Raw genomic sequence first — 21,153 nt, forward strand, 5'->3', positions numbered from 1 at the left:
GCAATTCTTGATATGTACATGCCAGACATTCCATTAAATCGCACGCATTCCGCCAATCATTAAATACAACAAATGATGTTGGCTCTACAAATGGATTTAATTATGATCCTCACATACAAATGAGCCAATGGAATGGTGGGATTAAAACAAGGCTATAATAGACCTTTCCGGGAAACTTAACCCGTATAAACCGCAAATTTAGACGTACCCTTTCTGTAGCAACAGTCTTGAGATGCCGATATGCTGGCGTTGGTATAGATTATATGGCACTATTATATGTTTGACTCGAAATAATGTGAGCGATGACATGCTCGATGTACAAGATACTAATTAACTAACTAACTTACTAACTATCACGCTGCTTCGTCGCAGGGGTAGGCAGAGAGAATCAAACGCCACACCACTCTGTATTTTGCAAACATTATTCGCCTCTTCCACATTCATGCATCTTCTCATACACGGCTATCCAAACTTAAAACACAGTAAGGGACATTTTTTTGAAGTACAAGGTAGAATCTACTTTTAATCCAAAAATGCGAAAAAAACGTACTACAAAAAAAATGTCCCTTACTGTGTTTTGAGTTTGGACAGCCGTACATACTCGACGATAATTACGACTCCTGTCCCAGCCTCTTTCAAGTATTTGACATACTTGATTGAGCCAAGTTTTCCTCGGTCTTCCTCTGCTTCTTTTTCCATCTACATTCGCCTCATACATTTTTTTTAACCGTTCTTTCCTCACTCATACGTTCCACATGTCCAAACCATCTCAACACACCTATCTTAATTTTATCTATAATGCTTATCTCAGCCTTGCATTTTTTTCTTATTTCATCATTGAAACATCTATCAAACATCATTTTGCCACACATTCGTCTGAGGAATCACATTTCTAATTATTTAGACCCAATTCTAATTATTTAGTCCAGAGATACTAATTATTTAGACGAAATTCTTTAAACTAAGACTCTTAACCGAAAAAAAATCTGCCGAAGCTGAAAAAAAAAATATTCGTTTTATACCGAAACCAGTTTCATGTATGGAATTATTAAACCACTAACACCATCGTCCTGACATTCTTTACTCATTCTCTCCATTATGATTTTTATTTAATTAGTTATAATATATGCGTTATATTTCTTCCCATTTATGATTCCTCCATTAAAATTTCATTTCTAATCTCTTCTTGTTTTAGTATGTGATATTTTAAATTTTATTTCGAATCTCTTCTTGTTTTAGTATATGATATTTTAAATTTTATTTCGAATCTCTTCTTGTTTTATTATGTTATATTTTAAATTTTATTTCGAATCTCTTCTTGTTTTATTATGTTAAATTTTAAATTTTATTTCGAATCTCTTCTTGTTTTATTATGTTATATTTTAAATTTTATTTCGAATCTCTTCTTGTTTTTTCGAATCTCTTCTTGTTTTATTATGTTAAATTTTAAATTTTATTTCGAATCTCTTCTTGTTTTACTATGTTATATTTTAAATTTTATTTCGAATCTCTTCTTGTTTTATTATGTTATATTTTAAATTTTATTTCGAATCTCTTCTTGTTTTATTATGTTACATTTTAAATTTTATTTCGAATCTCTTCTTGTTTTAATACGTTATATTTTAGTTTTTAAGTAAATAGTACAACTAACTAACCAACATGGCGTTTCCCCATAGGGGTAGGTAGAGAAAATAGAACGCCATACCATTGTGTATTTGCGAGCATTCTTTATTAATAATATTTATGTATTTGCGAGCATTCTTTATTAATAATATTTATATTTGTAGATATGGCTGTCTAAGTACTACATACACCCCATCGCTTAGACATGTCTTAATAAACATTTTATTATAATAATTATTGAACAGGCTTCATTCACGTCTAGTTGATCTATTATTGACTAAATATTGCCTACAAAAATAGATTTCATTGAAAGTTATTAAAATAATGTAAATTATATTGTAAGAGTGACTTTTTTTTTACACACAGAAACGATTTACTAATTTTTATACAAGTAAGAAGAGTTTTATACAAGTAAGAAGAGTAATTGCCTTACTTAACTATATATCTTTAGATATTTACGACTTCCATGTCATTGAGCCACATTTCAAGATGATTATATGCTTCTTCTTTTATAATCATGGGTAACTCCCACTTTTTTACCCTACATTACATATTTTTCATCCCAAATAGATACATTTTCCATTATTCTTTAATGAAATATTTGTTTATTTAAATATTTTGTTCACCGCCGTTGGTTAAGGCGATTGTTTACCAATAAAGAAGCCCCGGATTTAATTCCTATAAAATTTAAAATAAAAATTTGTGATTTTTCACTGTAATATTTATTTTTTGTTACCCTGGACTGTTTTATTTATTTATTATATGTTAACTTATATTACTTGAAGCGCAAGGCTGATCACTTTTCCATCATTTATTTATGCCACACAACACTCTAATAGAATTATGATAACACTGCTTATATTCACTGTACTGCCAAATGTACCATTACGCATGGAACAGGGTTGGAAACGAAAATAATATTAAATCGTAAACCCGGCTACAGCGAAATCCTTTTTCACAAAACCTTTGACAAGTTTTTTCATAATTTTTTTTTAGAAAGAAATATTTCATATAAAAAAAATGTTTGAATGACATATTACGTTAAGGTCTAATAATCTTCTAACGGTAATTGGGCGGGTACTTTTCAAGTGCAGATAAATCCTCTTTCAGCCCAAAAATCTAATCAAAATCACTGTAAAGCAACCAACCGACTACTCCTCGCCTACTATTGAAGGATTTTAAATAATCCATTAAAAAAATGTACGGTAAATAAAATATTTAGCTAAATAAATGAATTTATATAAAATTTTAGTAACCTAAGTCACGATAGTACTTAATAAAATAAATTAACATATTGTAACCTTTCTAATTTTTTTTCTTGCGCCAACTAAATTTGACAACATTAGCAAACTAAAAAAATATATAAAAAAGTACAATGATCTTTATAAATTACTCAGTCTTTAGAGTAAAAAAGCATAACTTGTCCAAGACTGGACCCCACAAGATGGACACCAAGAGCTTTACGATAGAGACCTTTTGAGAATAAAAGAGGTGTCGGAATACCCCAAAAGAGATGGTCTGACGATATAGTCGCTGTGTGGGTTACAAACCTTCTGCAAGTAGCAACCGACCGGAGGAAATAGAAAAAAGGGGAAGAGGCCTGTATCTGATCACCTTTCCTTCGTGTGTTACGATCAAGATAACACTGCGTTCATATGATGCAGTGCCCTATGCACCACGGGTGCAGATAAGGGCTGAAGAAGAAGATGAAGACGAAAAACATTAATTTGAATATAGAGTAACTTCCTCGTATTAAATTACCCCAAAACAGCGGAACGGTTACATTAGCGATTTCGGGTATAATTGATCATTTTATTAATTGATTCGGCGGTCACTTTGTGGAAAAATATATCCATTTTTAAATCAAGTTTTAATTAGTAAATACTACCTTGTCTTAAAATCTACTATGACACTTGTGATGCTTCCGCATTACTTTTAAACACCGTTTGAACATACGGTGTTTTAATTTTAAAATGCAAAATGCATCGAAACACGTGTCACAGTAGATTTTAAGAAAAAACGGTATTTACTAAGTAAAACTTAAATTAAAATTTGTCAGTAAGAAGGATAGAAATACGATTTGAATGAGCGATTGCGCCGTAGGAGTTTTACGATACAAAGGATAACATCACTCTTTCAATGCCATTCCATTATTTCTGTATCCGATGAAACCCACCCTAATACTTCCTCCGAGACCCCGGAATCAATGAGGAGCCCAGCGCTTGCAACGGGTTAAGCGCACTTTAACCTTTCGATAACATGTTATGTTAAATAATCCCAGTTGATTAATTGAAGCATCCGATTGAGCAAGAAGGTTTAATTCCTCTGACCCTACTTACAATTTAGATATTGAAACTTTGTAATTGATGGCCGTAGGGGAGCTTAATAAAGTAGATGTTATCTCGACTTCTGTAGTAGAGGCGAACCCGATTTATTGCCTCGGCCGAATGAAATAGACACGAATAAATCCACGGTCGGTAAGCAATTTTCGTGTAATGATCATATTTTTGTGGTACAGTGGTAGTCATAAAACAAATTTATATGTGAGTGTATACATATATATATATATATATATATATATATATATATATATATATATATATATATATATATATATATATATATATATATATATATATATATATATATATATATATATATATATATATATATATATATATATATATATATATATATATATATATATATATATATATATATATATATATATATATATATATATATATATATATATATATATATATATATATATATATATATATATATATATATATATATATATATATATATATATATATATATATATATATATATATATATATATATATATATATATATATATATATATATATATATATATATATATATATATATATATATATATATATATATATATATATATATATATATATATATATATATATATATATATATATATATATATATATATATATATATATATATATATATATATATATATATATATATATATATATATATATATATATATAAATATTTTATTATTTTCACAATATTTTATTATTTTCAACTTTTAACAGTTACTTGAAAATAAAAGTTGCACCCTTATAAATGTATAATTTTCTGAACATGAAGTTTAAGAATATATACTGTTACTACCTTTACTATACTGTTCCATAAAAATATTTCATGTAGAAAAGTGATACATAAAATTATTTTGAATTGAATTCTTATATACGAGTATATGTACATACAATACATACCACTAACCACTGTCAATATAACACTACACTCGATAGCCACGCTAAGATTGTGATATGAATTTATGTATTATAAATCTCATCTATTAAATATTCGCACTAGCTGAGTTTTGCGCACTTAACAAGATTTCAGTAGTACGCGTCAAACGCGTATTAAGTAATCAATGCGATAAAGACCCTCATGTGTCCCTGTTACTATAGCTTATCTCGAATTTCTCTATTGGGTCGAAATACACGGAACTCCTGAATTGTCAATGAAGTTGAAGACGATTTGAGTTTACTACTATCAAGTAGGGACGCATTATATTGCGTCACCTGTTGAAGGTTGTCTAAAGCAGTGCTCCATAACCGGTGTGCCGCGGCACACTTGTGAGCAGGATTCAGGTGTGCCGCGGCCAAATTTAATATAATTGACATTTGTTTAATTTTCCTTCTTCTTCTTCTTCTAACCCTTATCCGCACACCAATGGTGCATAGGGCACTACATCGTTTAGAAGCAGTGTTATCTTGATCGTTAAATACACGAAGGAAAGGTGATCAGCCTTCCGCTTCAGGTACCAGTCCGGGGTCATATTAAATTAATTTTAGACTGAAAAATCACTAATATTTATTTTGACCCTCTTGGGAATCGCATCCGGGACCTCCAGCATGGTAGCCTAGCGTGCTAACCACTACACTATGGAGGCGGACATTTTGTTTTTTAATTTTACATTATGTAATTAAATACAAAAATAATTGTGACATTATGTGTTAACAAGCAATGACAAATTATTTTTAACATTGTCTTTTTTTCTGAATAATAAAATAATTATAACTACGTAAATTTTTAATGTATTTTATGTATCAATTGTTTAATCAAACACAGATTTTTTTGAGTCCACTAAGTTGTATTTAATTGTTAAAAAACACATCAAAATTAATATTGTGACAATTGTTTCGCGTGGTTATGGCATTTTCAAACGAATGCTAGGCGAAACAGTTGTCACAAAATTATTTTTTATGTGTTTTTTAACTACAAAATATAACTTAGTTGACTCAAAAAATCTTTGTATAATTTAACAATTAATACATAAATTAAAATAGAGTTCTACAAATGAAACGCCAAATGAATAAATAATTTTTCCATGGTCCATATATTTTATCTTTAGGTGTGCCGCAGAATTCAAGCAAAAAAAATGGTGTGTCGCAGGTCAGAAAAGGTTGCGGAGCACTGGTCTAAAGTAGCTAAAATAGGTTAAAACGTCGTCGCCAGGTCAAATCCTCCATTAAACTTGGAGGAAATACTAAGTTTAACTTAATTACATATTTAAAACTACTTAAATAACTATTAAGTTTTCTTCAGAATTCCTGTTTGCATTGAAAGTTATTCTAAGTATTATATAAAACAAAATTTTGAGTGTGTCCAAATACTTGTTCACAAAATCTGGATAATCTCCAATTACAGGAGTTATTCTCATATTATTTTGACATCTCATCAAAGATGAAGAAGAATATGGAAGTCTGGGCATTTACGGGGCTGACGACCGTCATAGGCTGGTTTGAGTGATCACTTTACACAAGTGTCACATTCACCAATTCTACCCATTATTGACAATCACACTACTCAATTTCTCGGAAGTTCTAAATATATGAACCAATTTTGAAATATTGTTCTTGAATCACTAGAAGTTCACTAAGACCAAATTCAACATACTGCAATAATAAATTGATAACGTAGATTATCAAAAAACGATAAAAAACCTACAGTTAGAAATAATTATTAGAAGGTACGTTAATATATCACAGTTGTATAGGAGAAAGTGACCAAATAACAAAACGTACAATGTTTAGGAGGGCCATTTTACCGTTTATACACTTTAGTCATCAATGCAGTTAGTCATTTTCAACAAGTCAATATATTATACTTCCAAGTTTAAAATCGCTTTGGGATTTTTTCAGGGCAATATTAAGCTAATAAGATGTCAAATAGTCAATAATCACGTTTTTGTACAAAATGCACTTGGTCACTTTCTCTTGTATGAGAACGATATATTGAACAAACAAAAAAAAAATTACGGAATAATAATATTTATTAAATAACAAATATTATTCACTGAGTCAAGAATTCATAATATTATTACGAAACAGATTCCTATTCCACATGCTCGCTGGTGCATTTTTATTAGATATCTGCTACGAACATCATAATAAATGCAATTCTAATTTCGAATATACTCGCACGACAATCCTTTACTCCCTCGCACATGACTACTCTGACACTTGCATACTATCCTAAGGGAAGATACAGAACACGTGATATTATGTGAGTCACAAGAAAATATGGCTTAAGTCGCATTTCAAAACAAAATAATGAAGAGGTCTAATCATTTGTAATTTTTTTAGTAAATTCGATAGTTTTAAACAGTTAAATAAAACAAATCTAAGGTTTTAAATATGTTGTTTGTAAATTGAGCCATTTGAACTTTCCGAAATAAGAAATCAATATAATATTTATGTTCATGGTTTTATTGAAATAACATAAATGATATAACTTTTATTCAACTATTAAAAATAAAACATACGCAAAACATCTAATAGTGGTTTCTTGGCTACAGGTGTGTAGCATATACTTAAATTATGACTAATAGAGAAGAATAGTTTAAATGAATTCTGATTTTTTATAAGCTGTATTAAAAACAGAAATGTAAACAATTTCATTGCTATTTGTTACAGGCAAGTAAACATACAAAATAAACAAATAAGGAAGGCTATTAAGGATAGTTAAAGAAAACCTGACAGTTATACAATTAAGTAAAAAAAATATTATTTTGTGTAACATCAAAAAAATACTTTATATTTAAAAACAAAAAACAAAATGAAGCCCGAAATTTTATAGTTATTACTCTTTCAAACACCATATTGTACTCGTATGTAGTAAAACAATATAAAAATGATGATCTAAATAAAAAAATACATCATTTCAGTTTTAGACTTAAACCGATTTTCTTATAGCCAACTCGTGCATATATGAAGTAAAATATGAGCAACATTTTTCAGTTGAAAGTTAAAAGGACGTGCATATTGAAATAGGATTTTGTTTGTTTTAAACCAGCGACTTCTTGACTTCAAACCTTTTATTAAGTTAACCAAAAAGTAATATTACAAAGTACGTGACAGTAGAAAAATATTAATTAAGACCAACTTGTGACTTTGGGGGAGAGCGTAGATAAATCAATCATTACATTTACCCTTAGTTTACTAATTAAAAAAGTTAAAAAAAAAGTAATACATTTTTCATTTTTATACGTTTTTTAAAAGTACGTCTGGCTTACAAGAAGCATAAAGGTATATATATAAACTCGAAAAAACACATAAACACATATTGTAATATACATACATTGTAAACCTACAAAATACCTATAGGTTTTCAATAATATGTATACGACAATAAATGCAATACAAGGCGTGCAAAACACCTTTTTTAAGCCTTAACTTTGTCTGACCCACAGATTTATAACAAGGACAGACGAAAATATACTACTTTGATTTTCCTGCTTTTCCCAGTGAATCGAACATTTACTTTAGATGGTTCGTTTTGAGTTTAACTCCATACATGATTACTCAATATACATATGTAGGTGTCATGTCTTTCCGTGGTTAAACTAGCTTTAATAACAAACAAGGTGTCTCAATGCGTATAGTTCCCAAATTTTGTACGTACCAACAAAACAATTATCAATAATGATTAATTTTTGTGTTACTTGCTTAATACTATTTTTTCTTAAAAAATATTGTGACACGTGTTTTGATTGCACTCTGCATCATTTTCAAACACCGTATGCGAAGCTAATTTTCTCGTCACACATTTCCTTGGGACGTTGAAAAATTAAAGCTTTGCGCTAGGGGTAGGAACTGTTTCTTATTATATTTTTTTTTTATCAGTGGGAATAAAGACAAAAGTGAGGCTTTTGTGGTTGTCATATTGTTGATTGAAGGCTTATTTTTATTTTATTTTTTTTTTAAATTAGTTTTGTTTGAAAGATATCATCAACAATAGTTTTACAAAAAGTAGAAAACGCAGTATATATATTTTTATTCTTCATTGGATAATGTATAGTAAATGAAAATGAAACAATTATTTTTTTATTATTGTGATGTCATGCATAAAAACTTGATTTGCATTTTAAATTCAAAAATTTATTCCTTATGAAAACTTGTAAAAAAAAGCGATTTACGTGTTTAAATAATGTACATCTAGAACTGTAAAATTTTGTGGTTTTACGCTGCGCAGTGCAAATAATTTTACTGTTGAGACAGTAAATATTAAATCTACAGCGCACTTAACAACGCTGGGCAAAATTACTTAGCAATTCTCAAACAATGAAGAGAAACAAACAAACAACCCTTCTATTATAATGAATAGTAAGTAATTATGCAAAATTTTCCAGAAACGTTGCACCTCTGTAAATATCAAACCCCGTCCCATTTCGGAAAAGTAATTTCACAGTTTCCTTGTATTTCTCATACCTCAATTTTACAGGAAAACTATATATTAATTCTTATTACTTTCTGCGGGGTGGTTTCGTTAAACAAATGTAGCAGTGATAGTGTAGCATGGTTAAAGTGGAAGAAAAGATCTTTCGATCACTCAATACTATAATAACCAAGTTTGAAAAAAAAGCGACAACAGATTACAAAAAAAAATACATAAAAATCCTTTGTGGATGTGTTGTGATCCCTCAAAAAAATATGTGTGTGTGGGTGTGTGTGTGTGTGTATGTGTGTGTGTGTGTGTGTGTGTGTGTGTGTGGGTGTGTGTGTGGGTGTGTGTGTGTGTGTGTGTGTGTGTGTGTGTGCGCGCGCGTGTGTGTGTGTGTGTGTGTGTGTGTGTGTGTGTGTGTGTGTGCGCGCGTGTGTGTGTGTGTGTGTGTGTGTGTGTGTGTGTGTGTGTGTGTGTGTGTGTGTTTGTATGTGTATAAACACTCACACCATACTGTCAAAACACAAACAAAGTGTTAATATTACTTTTAAAATCTTTACGCAAAAACTAGCTGATGATCGTATGCTGAAGAGCACTTTTCTTTGGCAATTAACTGAATGAAATCCCGATTTCGTAAATGAATTCAGTGCTAACAATAGTCATGTAATTTATGAGGTATCACATCGTTATTGGTAACGTGTGCCACCCTGAGACGTGTCAAGGGATTATGCGTCTTGATCAGGGTTACCATAATTTCCCTATACCCCGTGGGAACATTTTTTATGAATGGAATTTTTTTTTAATAATTAATTAAAGAGGGAATTTATTTCATACTTACTGGTATAAATAAAAATTTAATAAAAAATAAAATAGTAATAATGTTTTTTAAAAAAAAACAGCCGTTAATTAATAAGCTACCCTTTTTAATACTTCTACATATGTCTCAATATTTTTTTTTATTTACAATAAAACATTGTTATTTCTTATTACATAATAACTAAAAAAAAATAACTGAATATTGTGTTTAATTTTTTTTGACATCTCAACACAATTGAAAAATAATATGGAAGTTTCGGTATTTACAGTGCTTATGACCTATCCTAGGCTGGGTACCCAGACTTTTATTTTCTTCTTCATCTTTGTTGTAATTTCGAAATAAAGTAAAAATAACTCTTCACTGAAGAAAACTAAGATTTTGAACAAGTATTTGGCGCACTCAAAATGTTGTGAACTATGTTTATGCAAACTTAAGGAAAATACATTTTTTAACTTATTTATAAAATTGTCCACTTATATATGTGAATACAATAATAAAAAACAAAACAATATATTTAATAGATGCAATTATTTTATTTATCATCCGTTTGAGATGTGTTTCCTATTTCTTTGTTCCTACATTTATATTTACTATCAAACATCGGAGTATCATTTTTTAATAATAAATAATAAATGAATAAATTGATTTTACCAAAAGATGATTAATTTAACATGTCCTGATAAAATATAGAATACAGTAATATTGAACTAATAGAAGGTTTCGAAATTTCATATTTTTTTGTGTTATTTAAAAAAATGTAACACTTATATACCACTTAAAAATAATGTTTTTTTTATATTTCAAATAACCAACATGTCATTCCACAAAGTTAATACCGAATCAATAAAAAAATACTTCAAGTGTTAACAAATCGTTGCGATGATCTCTTGAGTCTCGTCTAAATATCGGGAGATTTCCTGGATCGTCAGGACACTACTGTAATCGGGACACACGTCAATGATGGCGACGTATCCCGACGCAACATACCAGGACGAGTGGAAACCCTACCATTGCGCCATGACGGGTGTAAGGTGTTAGTTTGTGCTTAGGTGCAAATGCCGTATCACATATCTGACACGTGTTACATAATACACACATTGTATCTACATCACAATACAACGGGGGAAAGACGTTCTCCCCTTCGCATATAATTATCTCGTGTCTCGGCTGGTAAATAGGACATACGTGTAATACATAGCGTTCGTACGTTTGACGTGCGTTTATAACCTTTGTAATAGCGCTGTAAGTTGATACTGGAATACTGTGGAAAAAAGTTTGAAAAAGGTTCACAAGTAATTCAAATCCAATTACGAACAATCCATTGAACATAAGGGATGGAGAACTAAGAAATAAGAAGATTTATAAATACATTACATACTTGCGAATTCATTCGAAACCTTATCCGCACCCCAATGGTGCATAGGACACTGCATCAAATAAAAGCAGTGTTATCTTGATCGTTAACACACGAAGGAAAGGTGATCAGCCCTCCACATCAGGTATCAGTCCAGAGTAGGTAATATTGAATAAATATTAGTGTGAAAAACCGCTTTCATCTCCGTAGTGTAATGGTCAGCACGCTCGGCTACCGTTCTGGAGGTCCCGGGTTCGATTCCCAGAGAGGGGGTCTAATAAATTAATATTTACATGCGACTTACTCAAAAATATTTATTTATTTATTTTGCTATTGGCGGGAATCGAACCCGTGACCCTTTTTCCGCAGTCAAGAGTCTGCTTAACTTAATTAATAAAAGAATAATAAATTTTAATAAAAATGTAAGAGTTTGTTCAAAATCATAATTCTTCTAATCCGATGTTCACAATATTTCGAGGAAATTTAAAGCTTTGTTCACAAATTCTGGATGTGTCTTCATTAAGGAAGTATTTATATTGATATCTTAACATAGATGGAGTAGAATATAGATGCCTAGGTATTTAGAGGGCTTATGACCTGTCATAAGCTGGTTCACATGAGCATTTTATACTCGTTTAACATTCACCATTCTACACATGATTTATAACCTAACTACAAGAGAAGCATATGAAAAAAGGTGTCAATTCAAGCATAAATACAACTTTACTAAACGACGAAATTTAAATAGTGTGGTGAAATTTTAACAGACTGTGACAGGTTGTAAGCCCCTTGAATACCCATACTTCCATATTCTTCTTCATTTACATGTATTGAAATATCAATACTACTCTTATTATTCAAATGTTTTTTTACTGATTTCTTTGAACTTTTGACACAACGTTGCATTTCGATATGCTCAATTTTTTATCTATCAACATAAATAAATAAAAAATTTCGTTAGTTTAAAATCTCAAATCTTTTTAAATTCACTATTGAAAACAATTTATTTTATATTTCAATAGCAGCGCCATCTGGCGAACGTAACAGCAACACACGCAATACTAAACATTGCTCATGACAGGTAGCGTGCTTCTTGACAGGTGCTGTCACTTAGAATTTTCAATGTTTCCGATCGCATTGATGTTTTATACATTTTTAATATTTTCATTGCTTCGCAAGCCTTGTGATTTCTATTTTCTTCCATTTTCCATTGTGAATGAGTCTGACTGATCCACAGCAAGGCTTGGCCGGTTGAAGTTGGTAAATAATTAAATAATTTAATTATTTTGTGAATATACGGTCAATGAACGAATAGAGTCGGTCTCTGAGTTATTTAAACCCAAGTGACTTATTTCAACACGTGTAAACTTCCCCTTTTCATACTCGGATTATATCCCACCCTTAAACAAAATATACGAAAATGAGAATCAAAATATAACGTAAATAAATTTGTGTAATATCTCAAGTTTTTAAGTACTTAATTGAACAAAATAACTTATTAATCTTTCAATGAAATCCCTTTTTACTAGCCATTATCAAAGAATATGAAGCACACACTCAAATCCGATGAAACATTTTGAAGATTTTCGCCTCATATGAATTTAATAACTTTTTGAAACGATTTAATAAAAACATTTTGATTTAAATATATAAGTTTACTTCAATAACTAATCTTTTATTTAAAAATATTTTATTTAAAAATATTTTATTTAAAAATTATATAAAGAAAAGCGCCATTACGTTGATGGGTAGACGCTTGACGGAGAAACTGGCGTCGCGGTTCGATTAACGCCAAATCTAAAATACAATAAATTCAAGAAACATTTGTTTTCAAATGGTCTGGGTGTTTGTGATGTATTTTTCACATAAGCCTTTATTATCATTACTATTTTACCTGCAGGTAAGCCAATAAAAGTATTTCTTACACCATGTACTCTTTAATTACAAGTGATGTGTTTTATAATTTAAAAAAAAGACATGAATGAAAAGTTGTTTTTTTTTAAATCAAGTATTAAATCAAGTATAAAGTTTTTCGTATCAAATAATTGATATTTATAAAAAGAAGAAAATTGAAAACAAAAAAAAAAGGTTTGTAATATCAGTACTTTAATGAAATATGATTCACTGCGCTCTTTTTAACATTTTCTGGCACAAATTTATCAATATATATCAAATTAGGAGGTTATGGTTACTAAAATAAATATGTTTGAAAATATAATTTTTTATGATGCTCCTGAAGAATTATTGTATTTTTTCATTGTTTGTAATATTACTACTATTATCTAGCATTTCCCTCATAATTTTAAAAAAGCTAGAATTATTTTATAATATAACAAATTAATATATTTTTCTCTATAGCATCGTATATCGTAGGTATTGAAAAAAAAATGATAGCCGAAAATGTCAGAATCATTATTTAGGTGTCTGGCTTGTTTTAATATGAAATCGAGAAATCTTGTTTTACATCATCGAATAAAATTCAGTTATTATTCCAAACTGATGATGTTGGTAACGACGTAACTAAGTCACTGGTCAAACAAAATAAATGCGGAAAAAAACTATATAGTTGTCATTTTGTTTTATAAAATGCAGTACCAGCAAAAAAATAAGTGCAAAACTTAAATCAATTGTTATAATGTACAGATTTTTAAATTATTTTTATTGTTTATATTATAAAATTATATAGAGCTTACCAAATACCACTGCTCCTTAAAGAGTGGGTCGGGGAAGATGTTGAGCGCCGACAGGGCCCTGAACCGCTGCCCTTGAGCGGCTGGCGAGCGCCCCCACAGCGGGTAGCCGGCGCGGGCGGGCCTCGGCTCGGGGGTGAAGTCGCGCTTCAGGCGGCGCTTCTCGTGCTGCTGCTCGAACCAGTGCACCTGAAAAAAACACAGTTTGAGAATCTCTGAAACCTTTTTATACATAATTGCACTGCGATCGCGTACATAGTAAGTCGATATTTATATCGTGGTGTGTCCCAATTTTCTCATAATCTGTCTTGGACTTGAGCTTTGATCTTTCCCATTTCCCACTTTCTTCCCTCCCGCCCCTCTTCCAGGTATTTATATCTAATGACAATTTTATTAATGGAATTTTACAAATACCTGTTTTTTTGTTTCCCATTATTGTAAATGTATTTGTGTAACTGTTCTGTAAAATTTCCAATAAAAAAAATTAAAATTAAAATGATTAACTAAAAATTCGTCTTCTTTGTTCTTTGAGAATTTCACTACCGTGCCAAAGTCTCGAGTTTGATACTCTAGGGGTCAAAATAATGATAATTCAACGTTTTATAACCATGGACTAGTACCTGAAGCAAATGGCGAAACCCTTTCCTTGGTGTAATAAATAATAAAAAAATAATTTAAATTAAGAAAAATCACTTTCAACCCTTGTTCCTACTTCGACAAATAAATATAATCGATATAATGCGTTTCTAAATGCGAATTTTCAAATATTTGGGAACCAAATATTTCATAACCTTCCTACAGATATAAAAAAATAGAGGATATTAAAATTCTTAAATACCTTTTAACATGTGAATAAAAATAAATACATCCTACGAAGAAAAAAAACTGTTTCATCATTCGTAAGTAGGTATAAACAATAAACATCGAGTGTAAGTCCCTCTCAAATCACAAGAGCTTAGTCTCTTTGTTAAGAGGAACAGCGAAAATAATTTAATATATGTTTTAAGTAGAAATGGGTTTTCGTAAATATATCCGCCTCCGTAGTGTAATGGTCAGCACGCTCAGCTACCGTTCTGGAGGATCCGGGTTCGATTCCCAGAGGGGGGTAAAATAAATATTAGTGATTTTTTCACTGTAATATTTATTCAATATTACCCTGGACTGGTACCTGAAGCGGAGGGCTGATCACCTTTTCTTCATTCGTTTATATGACGCAGTGCCCTATGCACCATTGGGCCTATGCACCATTGGGTGCGGATAAGGGTTTTATTATTATTATTATTAAATAATAAATAATAATGTTTATAATACATTAGAATATTAAAATATGTTTTCTGTTGTATATACTATATAATAATATTTATTTAAGTATTCAAAGTAAAAACCATCTTCATACGAAGCCGAATATTATGATTTATTTTTATTGCTTAAGTACTAAGACAGCTTAGCGTCGGTCGCAGCATTAAATCGTATTTACTCGGATAACATAATTTGTGTTTTATGCATCTGTGTTTACATGCATGCATTCCAACTGCACTGCGCCGAGTAGTTTTCTAAAACAACTTTGCATTGTTTACTCCTAACTTTGTTTTACAAAGCTAAGTTCAGGAGTTTAGGCAAAACACACCTACGTTACGAAGGCTTATTCTTTCTTCAGGAGTATCCAAATTGGCGAACTGGATTCGAGTCTACAAAGTTCTTTTTTTCAGGTAAAATTATGTTGGTAGAAAAAAAATTAATTAATTGAGATGAGTTTGTGGTTTAAACGTGGTGACTAATTATTATTTTTTTCAATAAATATAAAAATGTTACTGCGAATTGTTTCGAAATCATAAATAGCTAATAGCAATCCATCGATTGCATTGAAATTTTTACACAATATTGTCTGTATGTTCCTGCAAGAGGTATTTTGACATCAGACAGGCATAAAAATATATTTTTTAAAGTCTTATTTGACATAAATAAAAGCGCCATCTGTTGAACGTAACAGCACACTCGCAATTCTTAACAATGAAAAAGAAAATTAAGTATCATACTTATGCATAAAAAAATAATTTATAAGATATTCCCTTTTACGTATTTTTCGTATTTGTAAATACAATTATTATTAACACTCTCCTTTTCATTCATCGTTCACTTTGTGTAATACCACTTAGAAAACACTACTTCATGACTGCCGGTTTCGGAAAAACCATTCCATCATCAGGTCAAATGTAGACGTAAAGTAGTGTTTTTTAAGTGGTATTACACAAAATTAAAGATGATTGATCAAAGAGTGTTATATAACCATACAGGATTATATATATATATATATATATATATATATATATATATATATATATATATATATATATATATATATATATATATATATATATATATATATATATATATATATATATATATATATATATATATATATATATATATATATATATATATATATATATATATATATATATATATATATATATATATATATATATATATATATATATATATATATATATATATATATATATATATATATATATATATATATATATATATATATATATATATATATATATATATATATATATATATATATATATATATATATATATATATATATATATATATATATATATATATATATATATATATATATATATATATATATATATATATATATATATATATATATATATATATATATATATATATATATATATATATATATATATATATATATATATATATATATATATATATATATATATATATATATATATATATATATATATATATATATATATATATATATATATATATATATATATATATATATATATATATATATATATATATATATATATATATATATATATATATATATATATATATATATATATATAATTATATAACCTACAGGATTAACAAGGCTGTTAATAAACAAAACACTTTTTAAACTTTCTAAAGTGTATTTTTTTATTTTTGATTTACTTGATAAATACGACGATTTCTTAAAATCTATTGTGAACGTGTTGCAATGCATTCCAAATCATTTTCTAACACCGTACGTATATCATATACACCGTTATTGGCGAATCAATTAATGTATAATTAAAATGTAACACTGTTGTAAAATCACTATAAATATTTTATTATAACTTAATTATAAGTTATTTTAAATATTTATAGTGATTATAAAACAAAGTCACATTTTAATTATAAAATAGAAAATATCAAAGTTAGTGCTTCAAATGTAAATTATAAAAAACAAAAATTATAATTAATGTATGCTTATAGACAATTATTATTTTCTATCGTATATCATAGACATAATTATTAATTATATATTGTGTATTCCCAATTTGTAAATACAATCATTAGTTTCCATTGTATATTTTCTATTTGTTAATACAATAGAAATTTTACTAATATGGGTAAGGCGCTGAAAATACAAACTCCACTCATGAAAATCGGAAGATAATTTTATTTTATATTACTTAACAATCATATTATAACATTGTAATATTCAAGGACCACATTGTGTCCTTAACTTGTAAATTAAATTACAGTCTTCGGGAGTCCTGAGGGTGCTACGAACAAACATCGTACCCGCAAATGTAAGGCCATAATGTAAGAGAAAACATAAGGGTCAACTTTGTATGACCTTTTATTGTTATATCAACCAGAATGGTATGGTAAACTTCGTTCTCTTATAAACGTTCGCATATGGAAATTTTTGAAAATTGACCTTTTTGGTAAATTTATTTTTATGAACTCGTGGGTTCCGTATAAAACTAAATGAAAAATTGGTTTATTGAATTTTTACTTTTTTTTACTTTTTATTTTTTTATAACTCTCTTTTTACGACTAAATTTCTTTTCTTTCTTTATATATGTATTTAACCTGTGTTTTTACTAGTTTCTGTAAGTTTGTTATGCTCTCATTGCATTAATGATTTTTTTTAACGATTTGTATTGCATTGTATTTCATTTCATGTTATGTTTTTTAGATTGTTTGTGAACCATAAATTAATAAAAAATCAACGTTTGAATAGATTTTATTTAAATATTAGTGAATGGGGAAATATTGGAAAAGGTAGATGATTTCGTTTATTTGGGAAATATGTTTTCTAGACATGGAAAGATTGATAGTGAAATAGAAAGGAGAGCGAATGCTGGGAACGGAGTGAATGATGCACTGAAATCAGTTAAAGTAAAAAAAAAACATTTCAGTGAAAGCTTAACTGGTAGTTTACAATGGAGTCCTGGTTCTTACCCCAGTGTTTAGAAGTGAATATTGAAAAGCAATCAAATAATTTTATGAGGTGAATGTAGTTGATAACAGAAGCAGAGGAACTCCGAGGAAAACTTGGCACAATAAAGTAGTTCCATTACTTAAAAGTGGTAAGGTCAGGAGTCGGAATAATCGGCGGGTATGTCGCTCACTCCTTTCAAGAACGTCATAAATAAAATAAAAAACTTGAATTTTCAGGAGATCGTTTTTAAAGTTTAAAAATATTATACAATATATTCAAAATAAATATCAAGCCACTTATTGAACTTTTTACTGTGCAACAGATCTTTTAAGGTAAAACCTGAATGTTTTTTCTCCATTTGAAAAAAAATTGTATACTAAAAAAAATAATTAAACAATACATTTTCTTCAAAATGCAAAAATAACACTTTCTGCCCTGTAGCGGGTAGATATTGAGTTAGAAATATGGTTCTTTTGCTGGGATATAGTACATTTTCTGGGCATTCCGAAAACATGCACAACTGAAGATTGGCGATTTTTGATTTATGACGTTCTTGAATGAGCGAGTGATGTATGAGAAGTCGCATGAATGTACGAATGAAGATAAGAAGATTGTTAGCCAAGATAGATTGGTGTCGCGTCCATTTTTTATATTTTATTATGTTTGTTTTTTAATGAAATGAATAAAAACATGATAACAACATATCGTGATCTTTTTTAATAAGTTCAAGGTGAGTTTCTGCGTTCTCAATGAAAATTAGCATGCATCTCTTCATATATAAATTAAATTTTGGACTGACCGAAATATTTCGTCATTCCTGGCTAACAGGTTAAATGCAAAAAGCGCGAATCGGAGCCGCGCGCAAACTACACAGATAGCTTTATACGTCGCGTCGTTCGACTAACCGCTTGACAAACGGCCCCGGAATCCTAGAGCCGAGGGCCGCGGCCCGGTGCGCTAGCGGGCGAGAGACAAATAATAGTTAGCCGTCGGCCAGATGAGAATTTATTTGGGGCGTGAGTCCGGAGATCGCTAGTGTTTAAGTGATTTATACTGAAAGGCCACTGCGCCGTGTCCGCCAGGGCCGGAGCGAGTTATATACAAAAAAAAAGAAACAAAAAAATACTCCAAAATGCAGCGGTCATTTCAAAAATAATATTTTTTTCTTCCTTTCACGTCTGCGGATTACGTATTAAAAAAATAATTTTATTTATATATTTTACATTTCGATATTTTGACCCGCAAAGGACATTTTTTAGATGCTTGTCTGCAGGTAGGATGGTAAGGATAGGGAAGGTAAATGTAAAAAATACATCACAAACACCCAGACCAATTGAAAATATATCGTTCATGAATTTTGTTTGCACTTCGCGCGAATCGAATCCGCGACGCCAGTATCGCGGTCGAGCGTCTTCCCAACTACGCTACGGCGCATACCATACAGATCAAGAAGAATACGGATGTCTGGGTTATGAACTGTCATAGACTGGTTAAGTGATCACTTTTCACATTTGCGACATTTACCATTCTACCCATGATTGACAACCATACTACTCAATATTTTGGAACTCTTATATATATCATCAATCTCATGACACAGTTCATATGAGTTTACAACAGTTATTTATCACTTATTAATTTAAACATCAGCTCACATATTTTTTATTTATTTATTTTTAGTAACATAAATTATATACAATTATTAAAATCACAATTTAAAACATATTTTTAAAAAAATGCAGAGACCCAAAATTGAAATTATTGGTAAGAAAACTCATTCGAAATAATAATCATTATTTAAATGGACATTTACATGTTTTTAATTGTCATTTTCAAATCAGTTTCGAGTGCATTTTTTTGGAAAATACGAGTCCGCGTCTTTCCAAGTTGGTCCAGATCCACCACACCGTAAATCAGTGAGGATTTTCGGTTAATCATAATTACATTGTTCAATGAATCGTCCGCTATTTGCTCTGGTGATATAGTGCTCAGCGCGCGAACCGAACGAGAGAATACATTACGAGATTTACATCCGACGAAAAATTGGGCGGTGGATTTGCGAGACTGCTATTGTTGTGGAACTGGCCCTTACATAAATCTGTTATTACGTAAACTACGGGACTAACTAAACAGAGGCAAGCTGAATTACGACCCAGGTTAATTTAAAGCCAAACAAAAATGTGTAATTTTATTTTAATACACACATAAAATTGATCGAAAAAATAAGAAAAAAATGGCCCTACAAGCGTAATGGGTGACATATTTTGACAAATTTATCATGTTTACTGCCAATACTCGTACAACAAAGACATTAATATTTTTTAAAAATATATACATGAATAATTCGCCATTTTTTTCCGGTAGCATGTATGACAAATCACATAGATTTATCTATTTACTCCAATCAATATTTTGAGAAAATATATTGACTGTTAATAAATACTGTAAAGAAAATATATAGAAAATATATTGAAGTATGTATATTTATAATATCAATTTATGTATTTTATTATTTAAGCAACTTTAGAACATAAATTTAAAGGTAATGGTATTTATTGCCGTTTCTCATGTGTGTGATGATAATCCAGGATTCGGACCTCATATACTAATAAAAGAGTTTTTGCTCAATCAAGGCTTCTTTTCATCTCACCAATAGATGTCTCTAGTGAAGTTTTAGTGATTCAAGAGTAATGTTTCAAAA

General features: G+C 29.6%; 1 protein-coding gene across 1 annotated transcript in view; it reads right to left on the reverse strand.

Moving 5' to 3' along the window:
* Positions 1 to 21,153, reverse strand: part of Fur2 (furin-like protease 2) — a 192,223-nt gene that overhangs the window by 52,897 nt on the left and 118,173 nt on the right. Inside the window, exon 3 of the mRNA XM_088272266.1 lies at positions 14,207 to 14,392. The gene's annotated coding sequence lies outside the window, so the exon portion shown is untranslated. The remainder of the gene's footprint in view (positions 1 to 14,206; positions 14,393 to 21,153) is intronic.

This window comes from Brachycentrus maculatus, unplaced genomic scaffold (genome assembly GCF_059751285.1).
Source record: "Brachycentrus maculatus isolate JH-2025_06_01 unplaced genomic scaffold, ASM5975128v1 h1tg000490l, whole genome shotgun sequence".
NCBI classification, from domain to species: Eukaryota; Metazoa; Arthropoda; class Insecta; order Trichoptera; family Brachycentridae; genus Brachycentrus; species Brachycentrus maculatus.